Raw genomic sequence first — 12,557 nt, 5'->3', positions numbered from 1 at the left:
ATCAAGTAATATGCTAATAACATAATATTAAATTATGTGTGAGAAATGTAAAGGAACTACTAGAAAAAAAAAAATATTATGATGGCATGGGAGATTAAAACTTGTCATATTTGTCGCTCTAAAAAAAAAAAAAATCTCATACATGATACATGGGGTATATATTAAAAGGACCCAAGAGTTGGGGGGCAAGACCTCCACCGGTCCACTCTTGTTTTTCATGATATGATAAATTAAAGTTCAAATTCTCATTATGAGAAATACCTATATTTAGTGTCATTTTAAATATAATTGCTTCCAATAAGAGAATACTTGAAAGAAACAAAGAAAAGGGGGAAATGACTTAAATTATTAGTGATTTTAATTATATTAAAAAAATTAATACCACCATCAGATTTAATCTTGATGATGTAAATCCATATTAGAGGATTTGAATCGTGGTTACTTCACTAGATATTTATTCCCTCTAGTTGTAATCACAGGGTATTCTTAAATTTTTTTTTCATTCTTCATACGAGCCATTTTACAAAATGTTCATTACAAAAAAAAAAAAAACTTTCAGTGGCGACTTTCAAGAGCGACTCTAAAAAGTTACCACTGAAAATGAACAATCTGTGGCGACAGCAAAAGTCACCGCTGAAAGTGTAACTTTCTGCGGCGACATTTTAAGTCACCGCTGAAATAGTGACTTTCTACGGCGACAAGATATAGTCACCGCTAATTTTCAGACTTTCAGTGGCAATCAGTGCATGTCATCGCTGAAACTTAGACTTTCGATGGCGACATATAAGTCGCTGCTGAAAGTTAACAATTAGCGGTGACTTTTTAGAGTCACCACTGATTATTAACATATTTTAAAATATGTTATAATTTTTTAAAAAAACTTATGTTATAAGTTTCAGCAGTGACTTTTTAGTGTCGCTGCTAAAAATGAGACTTTTAGCAGCGACTTTGAATGTCACCACTGAAAGTTTGATTTTATATTATCATCATAATTTTTTATTTTTATTTATCTAATATTTAACATTTTAAAACTATTAATTTTGTTGTATTATTGTAATTTTATAATGAATATATAAAATAACATAATGAGTTTTTATTTAATATATTCTACGGTTAAATTGTAACTTTAAGATAAAGTTAAAGTATTATTTAATGCTAATGAGTTAGAGTAAAAAAATTAAGCCAAATCATATTATTTTATGTGTGTGTTTGGATTAAAAAATTTACAACTGAGGCTAAGATTCAACTGAGGTAAGCAAACTAAGGTTGGAAGAAAAGCCAATAAATGTAATATAATTTATGTTTGAATTTTTTTTTTAGAAGTTAGTTAGATAAACTAAAATTTGTTTGGATAATTTTATTCAAAAGCTAGTGAGATGTTTAATGGCCAAAATAAGCATGAAATTTTTAATATATATTTTTTGACTAATTAATGACTAAAAAATTAAATTTAAAATTATAACTAATAAGTGAAAAATCTTAAATATTCAAGATAGAAGAGAAGAGAGAGAAAGCATAAGCCATCGGATTAACGTAGAAGTCAATAACACTACTTGTTTATAATAATTAGACATGTGATACTTAAATTTATTCATTCATAGAATGATATTTCATCTAATCTAATTTTTTAATTAAAATTCTACATTTAACACCAGTAACTTTAAAGCTTGATGCTAGTTTAGAAACATAAATAATTATAAACTAATGTATAATCATTAATATTTTTACTATTTATTCTTAGATATTTTTTATATTATAATTATAAATATGAATATTAAAATAAATAATATAAGAACCTCAAGAAGTAAACAAAATTAAAATAAATAATACAAATGATATTGTATAATTATATTTATAGTTTACTTTAAACAAAATAAATAATATGATTTGTAATTTTATAAATTAAAAAAATTAAATTGAAGTATTTAAGGATAGTAATGATACTTTATAATATTTAATATTTAATATATACGCGTTTTTGTATAATTTAATAATATATATATATATATATATATATAATTATGCAATAATACACTGCAGGTTCATTCCAGCTCAGTGGCAAAATGGTTGGACACAAAAGGAGGAGGTCAGGGGTTTAAACTTTGGAAGAGACAACTTTCAAAATGATAATATAAATTGGTGATATGATGACATGTGGCGTGTGGTAGGAGTGACAAGTGGAGAGTCACATGGTGTCACGTGGCGTGAGGTAGGGGTGACACGTGGAGGGTGACATGACACCACGTGGTGTGAGGTGGGGCGCTATGTGGAGGGTGATGTGTTGCCATGTGGCGTGAGGTGGGGTGCCACGTGGACCGTGACGTGGCGCCATGTGTATAAGTGAACAACATTACTTTTTAGCAGCGACAAAAAAGTTGTCGTTGATTGGTAGTTTCCATAACAACAAATGTCACCACTGATATTTAACATTCAGTGGCGACTATTTTGTCACCGCTGATGTGTGGTTTTTGCGATGATAAAATGTCACCGTTGATTTTCAACTTTCAGTGGTGACTATCATTCGACGGCAACAAATTTGCTTTTCTGCGGTAACATTTGTCGTCGTCGATTCTCAACTTTTAGCGGTAGATTGAATCATCGACAAAAGCTCTGACGGTGACATTGTGGTGACTTTTTGTCGCCGCCGAAAGACTTTTTAGCTTTTAGTGGCGACAAATGTCATCATTAAAAGTTAATTTTTTTTATAGTAGTTTAATGAAGCATGTATGGATATATTTTTTTTAATATACCATTCATAATTATAAATACTTTGTAATTAGCCTTCTTGAAATGTGATATTTTTTAAAAAACAAATCAAGATAATAAATTAATTTTTTAAAATCAATGTGATATTGTTAAAAATATCTCACAATTCAAATTGAATTGGAGGGAGTAATGCTAATTATTACAAATTATATTACATCAATTTTTCAAATTGAATTGATCAACTCAACCTACTGTGCTCATGACAGGTAATTGACAAGATAGTCACTTTATTATGACTTACGACGTTGCTTCCTCTTTTGTAACTTTATGCCGTGTTGAATGGCTGAGCATTTTTTTTCCCCTTCCAGTGGTGAAAGATGCTATAAAGTTTGTTGAAGGATGATGAAAATTTTAATCCCTTAAATTTATTTTAATTATTAATTTTTTTTAAATTTAATTTTTTTATTTAATTCTTTATATTTTCTTAGATCATTATATTTTTTTAAAATTTAAATTGACTCTCAAATAAATTTATTATGTAAAGTATCTTAATAACTTGACATGCATATGTTGTTAAATGAGAATAAATTATTTCTCAAATTTGTTTAATTTTTGTCAATTTAATCCCTTATAATGCTTTTTATTCTCTATTTTTTTAAAATTTCAAAGTTTGTTTGTTTTCTACCTTGATAGTTATATTTTTTAATTAATTTACATGGTTGCTATTAATATTCTATTATTCAGCCATGTCGGCAGATTTTAATAATATTACATTCTCTTTAAATAATAAAGATCAAATTAATAATTAAAACAAACTTAAAAAATTAAATCAATAAAAATTGAATTTGAGAGAGACCAAATGGATAGTTTAAGAGGAATTGAAAATTCCATTATCCTTTCCTTAAAATCAAGGGGAAATTGGGAAGAAGGATAATGAAATTAAATTATTTGTGAAAAAGGACTGAGGTCCTTCAAGTGAATTAAGTTTGAGTAAATTACAGTTATAACCTTAATTTACTTGAAGGATCTGAAAATTGAGAAGAAGGAAAATGAAGTTAAATTATTTGTGTAGAAGTACTAAGGTCCTTCAAGTGAATTAAGGTTGAGTAAATTACACTTACAACCTTAATTTACTTTGAAGGATTTTGATCCTGTTTCGCAAATAATTTGACTTCATGGTGGTTGTCTTCTTGCCTTCCAAATGTCCCTAAAATCGCCAAGCACGCGTAGAAATTAAAGTTGAAAATCTATCGATGCTGCGCCAAAATAGATGATTTGAAAAAAAAAAAGGAAAAAAAAACGAGAGAGAGATTTGTGTTTTATTTCTTTTCTCTAATTTAATAATAGTATTAATTTACGAGAGACAATTTGAAAAAAATCTAATAAATATATATTGAAATTTGTAGTTTTGCTTTAAAAAAAAACAATGAAGCATGTGATAGTTTTTCTTATTCTCCATCTGATCCAAAATATAAACACCTTTCAAAAAATAATTTGTATATATGTAAAATTCTTAGTCTCATGAAAATATACATTATTTTCTCTATTTACCCTTAATTTCAATTATCAATAATGAGTAAAAAAAATTTTCAAAAATTCTCACAAAAAATCAGATTAATAAATACAATAGGTAAAAATGAAAAGAATTTCTACGACTATACTAAATGTCTTATATTTGAAATAAAAATTAACTAAAAAATCTTTTATTTTAGACCCAAAAAAGCAATAAAGAACGGAGGGAGTTCGTTGTAGTGGGTCCGCTCAACCACGCGTTAATGTTTCCATCGTTTATTTGGACCAAGCCAACCCATAAGGTTGTCGCCATAAAGATAACAACCAAGGCAAGTCCATTAGCTTTTACCCCAAAGAATCATTGTCAATGCCGTAAGAGAAAAACGCTTAGGCAATAGGAGAATTTGAGAATGCATGAGAGTTAAGACTTGAAAATCCCTGCGCGAAACCATTCCCATACGTAATTAAATTTGAAATAATGAAATTTCCCTAAGACAAATAGAGTTAGGAAACAGATGTACTTGGCTCATGGGCAAAGTCCTATGGGTCCAAGCCTTGAAGTCTAATTCCTCTGAAATTACTTATTTCTTGAGACATAGTCGTAAGCGTGTTTAAAAAAATAAAAAATAAAATAAACTTTTATTTTATTTTGTAGAATAAACTCGCATATAACTCAACAATAATCTAACTGCAAATTGCAAACTAACATATTAATTAGCTAGATTAATCAAATAAAAACATCAACAAAATTTGGAAAAGAGAACATGACAAAGGGCCAGAAGGGAAATTAAATCATGAGATCGTAAACAACTGAGAATAATCGACCCAATGCCATAACCCTTGACCCTTGGGCACCAAAGTCAGGATACTCTTACACTACGATCACCATGAAAAGTCTGCTTGTGTGAAGCTAAACACATCAAGAACTTAATTAAACTAAACTAATAACAACAATTAGATTAAGAACTCTTAAACTAATAAAAATAATATGGGATTAAGAAGAAACTACTCTACCAAACTGACAACACCAGCCAACAGAGCTGGAGGAGGCAAGCAAAATCTCCAAGGAGCCATTTGCATGGGCGGTGGCAACCTGCAAACCATTTACGCTGTTGCCTAAAGACACTACTAGAGAAAGCCTCCAATCTATTGAACTAATTTTACAAATTCTCATTCTATAAATAGAAAACAAATCAAAGTCATAAAGAGTACAAAGATTTCCTTGTTGAAAGGAGCACTTGAAGCCGAGAGAAAGAGATTGAGTGAGAGAGATATCGGGAGGGAGAGGGAGAGGAGAGGACTGAGATTGAGGGCATGACTGCATTTGCGTTGACTCATGTGTGAGGGAAAGGGAGTGACAAAGTGAGCAAGAATCATTTGGGTTTTACAAGAGGTATGTAACATTCTAACATTTAATTTCTCAATTAAAAGAATTAATTAAGGGTAAATAGGTAATTTTGAATGTAAATTGAATTGAGTATGGCTAAATAGGGATAATTGGGCATATTGGGTTTTGATTATAGTTTTTGAATGGGGCCTGGAAGTGTATTAAGACATCTAGGACCAACTATTGGAGTCGAAATCAGCTAGCCTTCTTTGTACCATCCATCATGACATATGGCCAAAAATCAAAATTGAATACCTAAGTTTGGTGGCTTTCAAGAGATGGAAAGAAATAGAAGGAAAGGAACGAAGAGGGAGCATGAGATAGAGTTAGGTCTACTAGGGCTTGATTTTTGGAACTCTTGAGAGTAATTTAAGCCTGGTTCTACTAGGTAATTAAGTTTGTCATACTCCCTCATCTCCCTTTCCACACATTTCAAACTAGGTTTTGGGATTTGGGGGATGTTGATTTTTGTTGCAATGACTTCTTGCTCAAAACTCATTGTTTCCAATGAGATCAATGGGAGTTGTTTTAAGTTTTTAAACCTAAGGTTAGGGTTTTTTTTAAGGATATATGTGTGGATCCTCAAGTATGAGTGAACCCTAGTTAGTTTAATGTTGATTTTGGAATGTTGGGGTAATAAATATAATGTTGTTAAGTTAATGGAAGTTGAATGGATTTAATGGGAGATAATGTACTCATTGATTCTAAGAAAATCCAAGAGATCGGGATTTTGGGTTATGTGAAAATCAAAGTGTTGAAAAAGGTTTAGATAGATGACATTGTGATGATTGTTGTTGCTAATTGTAGATTAACTACATTGAGCACCATTTGAGCTCAATTCTAGTTTAGGAGGAAAGTTTAATAGGGGTAACCTTTATTATCCTGAAGGTTTAAGATAACTAGAGCAATCTAAATCGTATATTATTGCCTATTTGATTAATTATGGGATGTTGTCAACATGTGAATATATTTTCATAATTAAATTGAAATGTTTTATGTTTTAGAAATTTACAAATGCAAGTGTAGATTTTAGAAATAGTTGAGAAAGACTTATATGATAATGAATATGATTTCTAATCTAGGAAACATAAATGCAAGTGTGGCTTCTCATAAAAATTAGTAGAGTGATGATAGAAGTGATGATAAATTATTGAAAATGATGATTTTGAATATGATGAGATCAAATGAGATTTTGTTATAATGATAATGATCACTTGAGAAACGAGATATGCTATGTGTGTCAAGCATGTAATCATCTGCATGATCATGATTGATGGTGGGAGTTCACCATGAGAGAGAGGAGTGTACTGAGTCTATGTGGATATTACTAGCATCATGGGTGGCTGCTATTTGGTTTAAGGTCAGGCATTCCTTAATGTCACCCAGGAGTAGGTTTCCTAGACCCTTAGGCTCTTAACATCGCCCTGGATTGGGTGTAAGATAAGGGTAATAGCATCTTAGAGATTTGATAATGGGAGAATTTATGGTCCATGAGTGAATATATCACCTTTGGCCAAGGAGCTCCTCACAATTGATGAGCTTGAGTTAGTCTATTCATACAAACGCATCCCTATTTAATTTAATAGTCCATGAATTTAATTAGAGGTATCATGAAGATAAAGGAGGTTATTGACCATGGATCTTATTGAATATTATGATATGATTGATAATTATGAAATTGAATGTTTTATATTACCCCCTTTGCATGCCTATGATTGATTGAATTGCATATGCATGTTTTGGAGTATTCTAGTTACAGAGTTCTTGTACTCACCCATCATTTAACATGTTATTGGCACTATCTTTGGATAGGACAAACGGAAAGGACTTGAGGCTTAGGACTTGTGATTCCTACTATAATGCCTCATTATTTTGATTATATGTGTATTTTATAATGATATTTCCAACTAGGTTATATTTCGTGATACTTGCATCATTTACATCTCTTTTGTGATTAATCATATTTTAGACCCTAACTTATGCATGGTATGTGACATACTTGATGTACAAGGCTAAAATATTAATGCAAGTATGTTGGTTATTATTTGAAAATTGGGGTCAATTATTTTGAGAAAGAATATTGAAAAACCTCCCCTTATTTATTATATTTGATTAACATGTGGGGTCAATTATTTTGAGAAAGAATATTGAATATGGTCTAAGTGTTAAAATAGGCTTTTGGCACTTTGGAATGAGTTTTGGACACCTTGGTTGTTAAAAAGTGTGAAAATGTACATGATTAGTTTGGGTTTAGGTGTCCAACTTTTGGGTATGAAATAATTTTAAAATAAAACTAGTGCCATCAGATAGTTTTTTGAATAATCTTTTTGTAAACAATAAGATCACCTTAATTGAATGTCAAATGAAGATTTAGGGAATGTTGGAAGTTTGGCCCCCACATGTAAATTTGACAACATAGTGCTATCATTTAAAGTATGTAGAGCTTCACAATAGAAGGCACCTTTGCCATGGCATACATCATAGAGGAGCGTTGGCCATGATGCATTAGTCTTTAGTGACTTGTTTTAGTGAAAAATGTAATTTTTAACCCTATTTTAAAATGCTTCCAAATCTAATTAGTATCTCATATTTTTGTATGCTTTATTGTGATCGACATGAAATATAAGGTAAACTCATATTCCATAAACCTTGATTAGTTAGAGGTTAAGCTAAGTTATTTATATATATATAAGTTATATATAATAATAAAGTTTGTGGAGTTTCAAATGTTTTGTAGAAATTTTAATAGTCTTCTCTATAAATTTGATCTCTAGAAATTTCTACAATAATAAAACTTGTTAGCCAAACCAATAAGGGAGACTAACTTCTCATCAACAAATTTACATATTAATAAAATAAAATTAGAATCTAACTACAGTATACATGGAACACTAACTTTTAATTATGTAATACCATACATATTATTACCAAAAAAGACTACAATAGTGCAGCTCTTCTTTTCAAAAGAAATAGTAGGGCCCCTCGAGAAATACTATGTGGGTTGAATTTAGTGGTTGACAATGCAAGTTAAAGATTCCTTTTTTCATTCTCAAAATTGAAGTACTCAAAATCAATTTTTTCCGCTAAGGAGAATCTGCAGAGTGAATAAGCTTTCCATCTTTAATTCTTTCTTTCTCATTCCATGTAAACTTTTGGCAATTTCTGCATTTTCATATATGCGTCTAAATCTTAGTATAATGGGAAAATACTATAATGTCTTTGCAAGACTTGATTTCTTTCCATATTGTGATGCTTTGCATTTAGGGCACTTTTAAAAAAGGGTTAAAGTACAAATAAGTTTCCATGCAAGCATACCTGTTATCTTCTAGCTTTCTTTTTGTGCTTTTCTTAGCATGACTTCACCCTAACATTTTTCAATTGGATACAGTCTTGCCCTACTGTTAAGAGTTTGATCGTGTTGACCATTAGGTTAAAAATTTTGACCCTTAAGTGCTTTGATAGCTTGCCACATTAGCTTCCATGTGTAACCTCTGCCCCTTTCACTTCTCTGCCCTAAACCCAGTCCTATTGAAATTCCAAACCCAGATCCTAACTTGAACCCTCACCCTTAATTGATTAGGTCTCTCTCTCATCTCTCTGACTTTATCTTTCACTTTCACTCTCTTATTTTGGTCTCACACTCAGAATAGAAAACCCCACTAAAATTATATTTCTGATGGATTTTAGCTATTGAATATTCCGTTGCTAAAATTATATTTCTATTCCATCGTTGATCCATAAAAAATAATTTAGCACTAATTTTTAGGCCATCTTATTTCAATTTAGTGATGAAATTTGAGACAGAAAATGTTGCAAAAAATCTTTTTGTCATAATTCCATCGATAATTATTTTTAATTTAATTTTTGTTATTTATAATATACATTTACATATAACGTATTTAATAATTTATTATTAAGCTATAAATAATAATTTAAAATTTTTAATTTAAAATAATTTATTATTTTAATCATTTGTGTATTATTAATAATAATGATTTAAATTTTACACTTAATTATTCCTATTTAAAAATAAAAATAAAATAAAAATATAATAAATAAAAATTTAAAATATTATATAATATATAGGTACAAATTATAATATATATAATGATAATAAAATATTTTTCAATTTAATATTAAATTTATACTAAAAATAATTTTTAAATAAAATATAATAGAAATAATTATTATATAAAAAAATTAATTTTACCATTTTAATAAATAAATATTATGTTAAAAAATAAGTAAATTTGAATAATATATTTATTAATACATATGTATGTAGTTAAATATTATATATTTACTTTATCAATTAAGACTAAAAATTTCTTTTAGCTTAATTGATAATAAGGTGGGTGCAAAGGCATTAGGAGTGTGAGGTTGTGAGTTCTAGCTTGGCCAAGGCTCAATTACGATTAATAATATTTGACATGACAGTAACAAATGATGTGGCGTTGAAGTGGTATTGGTCCACGAGGCGAGAGAAATTTTTAAATAGATTGAGTGCATTATGTCATTTGCGAATATCTAATTAGAATGCTTCAAATCATCTAAATTAATTTTATTCTTATAATAGAATACATAATGTATTGCCTTTTCTCTCTCAATTATTATTTATATCAAAATCAATTTATATTTAATATCATTTGAATGTCATGTTTTTATTGAACAGATCACTAATGACATGACGCACCCAATCTGCCTAAAAATTTCTCACTGGCTGATAAGGTGGTGGTGAGATAGCATTGGCCCACTGGGGTGACGTGACAATAATGTTTTGATTAGTCTAAAAATTAACGATAGAATAAGTTTGTTGGAATATTTGTTATGGATTAGCAATGAAATCCTTATTTAGTGATGGAAATTTTGTCATTATTCTATTGCTAATTAGTGACAAAATGTAACTATGTCATTAATTCCATTGTTAACAAGTTATTGATAGTGTTTCGCTAACTCGTTGAGCGATGGAATTTTCACTAATATAATCAGTTGTTTTTTGTAGTGCCCTTCTTGCCTTCCTTCTCACCTTCAGCTTTGCAGCTCCTTCTCCCTTCTTCATCAGCAACTACTGCTTTCTTTGCTCAACAAATAGCTAGGAAACGACGACCTCTATTCTTCTTCAATCATCATGAATTGTCTGCCTTCGTCTTGGTGAGCGACCTTGTTGGGGATAATCTACGTCTCTAGGTTTTATCAAAGGTTTTGATTTCCTTATTTCTTTTTACTTTTTGAAAGGTGAAAGGAGGAGTTGTGGCTATCGCAAACGACTGAACATAAAGTAAAGTGATGGAGGACACAGTTTTCTAAATCAGATTTTTAGGACAAATTTTAAGTGAGTTCGATTCTAGATTGCGTTTGAAGATTGCATTTGATTCTAAGTTTGATTTCTAGGACAAATTATGGGTTGCGTTTGAAGATTGTTTTTGCCTGCTTGCTTGTTCTGGGCTTTATTCTTGATTGAATCTTACTTGTTCGATCTTGGTTTTATCCTTGCCTTATATGCCTTCTCCTTCCTCTTCTCCTCTCTAACTGAACCAATCACCTTCCTCGTCTTTCTTCACCTTCTGCTTCCTCTGCTCTTCGAACTAGGTTCTGGGTTTGATTGTTCTAATGCCTGGTTTTCTTTGGTTGTTCTTAGTCATTTTTTGGTTGATCTTCTTTGATTGTTCTTATGCCTTGTGTTCTTCGATTGTTTTGGGTTTGTCTATTTCATTGAAACTTGATCTTCTTTAGGGAGCTAAATATCCTTTTGCCGGATAATGTTGATTGTGGTTGTGGATCAAATTTATAAATGAGGGAGGTTTTGCTGGCAATGCGAATGAAGACGAGGGAGGTTTCACCGGCAAGAGGAAAAAGGACGGTCTTCATCAATAAGGGAGGAGAAGAGTTGAGTTCAAATCTGAGTTGGATTTTTTTTTTTTTAATTTTTTTATTACTAAAATATGATATGTGGCTGCCAACATGGCAAGTTAAGGTCAAACTAATGGTCAATGGGGTCAAACCCCAACTGCAAGATGAGATTGTACCAAATTGAAAAATATTGAGACAAAATTGTGTAAAAAAAAAAATTTGAGAATACCAAATGCGCCTGTGTAAAAATTTTAAAAGTACATGTAACTTAACCCTTTTGAAAATGCTTCCATGGATAAAAAATAATCACTCTTCTAAGTATTTTTGATAGTAATGGGATGCTTGTCATTGATGGAAGACTAAAGGCCAAATAAACTTCTCATTATGATCACCAAGTGTGAGTTAAGGATGAATCATACCTGTTATGTTGCACCAATTGGGATATTTACATACATGATTGAGTTACTCGAACTTGACCTTTTGCTCATAACAAATGCATGAGATAAATAGGGGAGAGACAATTAACATCCCAAAAATTAAATTATGAATAATTGAGCTAATTAATGGTAAAATAGTAATTTGAGGGCTAATTATAGGAGAGAGCTGGTTTAAAGGATGACCATTGGGCTTATTGGATCATATGATGTGTTTGGATTTGGTCCAGGAACTAGGAGGACCTAAATCGGTTGTTGCAGCTTACCATCATGTCATCTATCACCGTGCAATGGCACTATCCACCACAGCGGATACTAAAAAATTTGATATATCAAATTGGCCCACCGATGGAAAACAAAGAAGAAACAAGAGAGTTTGAGAGTAGCGACTTGGGAGTGCTTGGCCCATTTGGTGCTACTTGGAGTTAGATGTCACTTGGGTACGCTCTAGAATCCTCCCCTTCTCTCGTGTTTTTCTTCCTAGGTTTGGAGCATTGATGGGGCAATCCGAAAATGGGTCATGGTTCCAACGAGAAAAGCCACCCAAGGATTTTTAATATCAACATAATTATTATTATAGTAAATAATGAATATAATTATTATTATAATATTAATTTAAATATTAACATACAATAATTATTATTAATATAAGTATTATAATATTAACA

General features: G+C 30.5%; 1 pseudogene; it reads right to left on the bottom strand.

The window, feature by feature from the left end:
* Positions 1–5,223: 5,223 nt before the first annotated feature.
* The window catches only part of LOC129289912 (putative leucine-rich repeat receptor-like serine/threonine-protein kinase At2g19230), an 18,465-nt pseudogene continuing 11,131 nt past the window's right edge, over positions 5,224–12,557 (bottom strand).

The sequence above is a fragment of the Prosopis cineraria genome, unplaced genomic scaffold (genome assembly GCF_029017545.1).
Source record: "Prosopis cineraria cultivar Desert tree isolate PC_DT_omini unplaced genomic scaffold, ASM2901754v1 PC13, whole genome shotgun sequence".
Classification (NCBI taxonomy): domain Eukaryota; kingdom Viridiplantae; phylum Streptophyta; class Magnoliopsida; order Fabales; family Fabaceae; genus Prosopis; species Prosopis cineraria.
The sequence above is the reverse complement of the archived record's forward strand: the minus strand, read 5'-3'. Positions and strand labels throughout refer to the sequence as shown.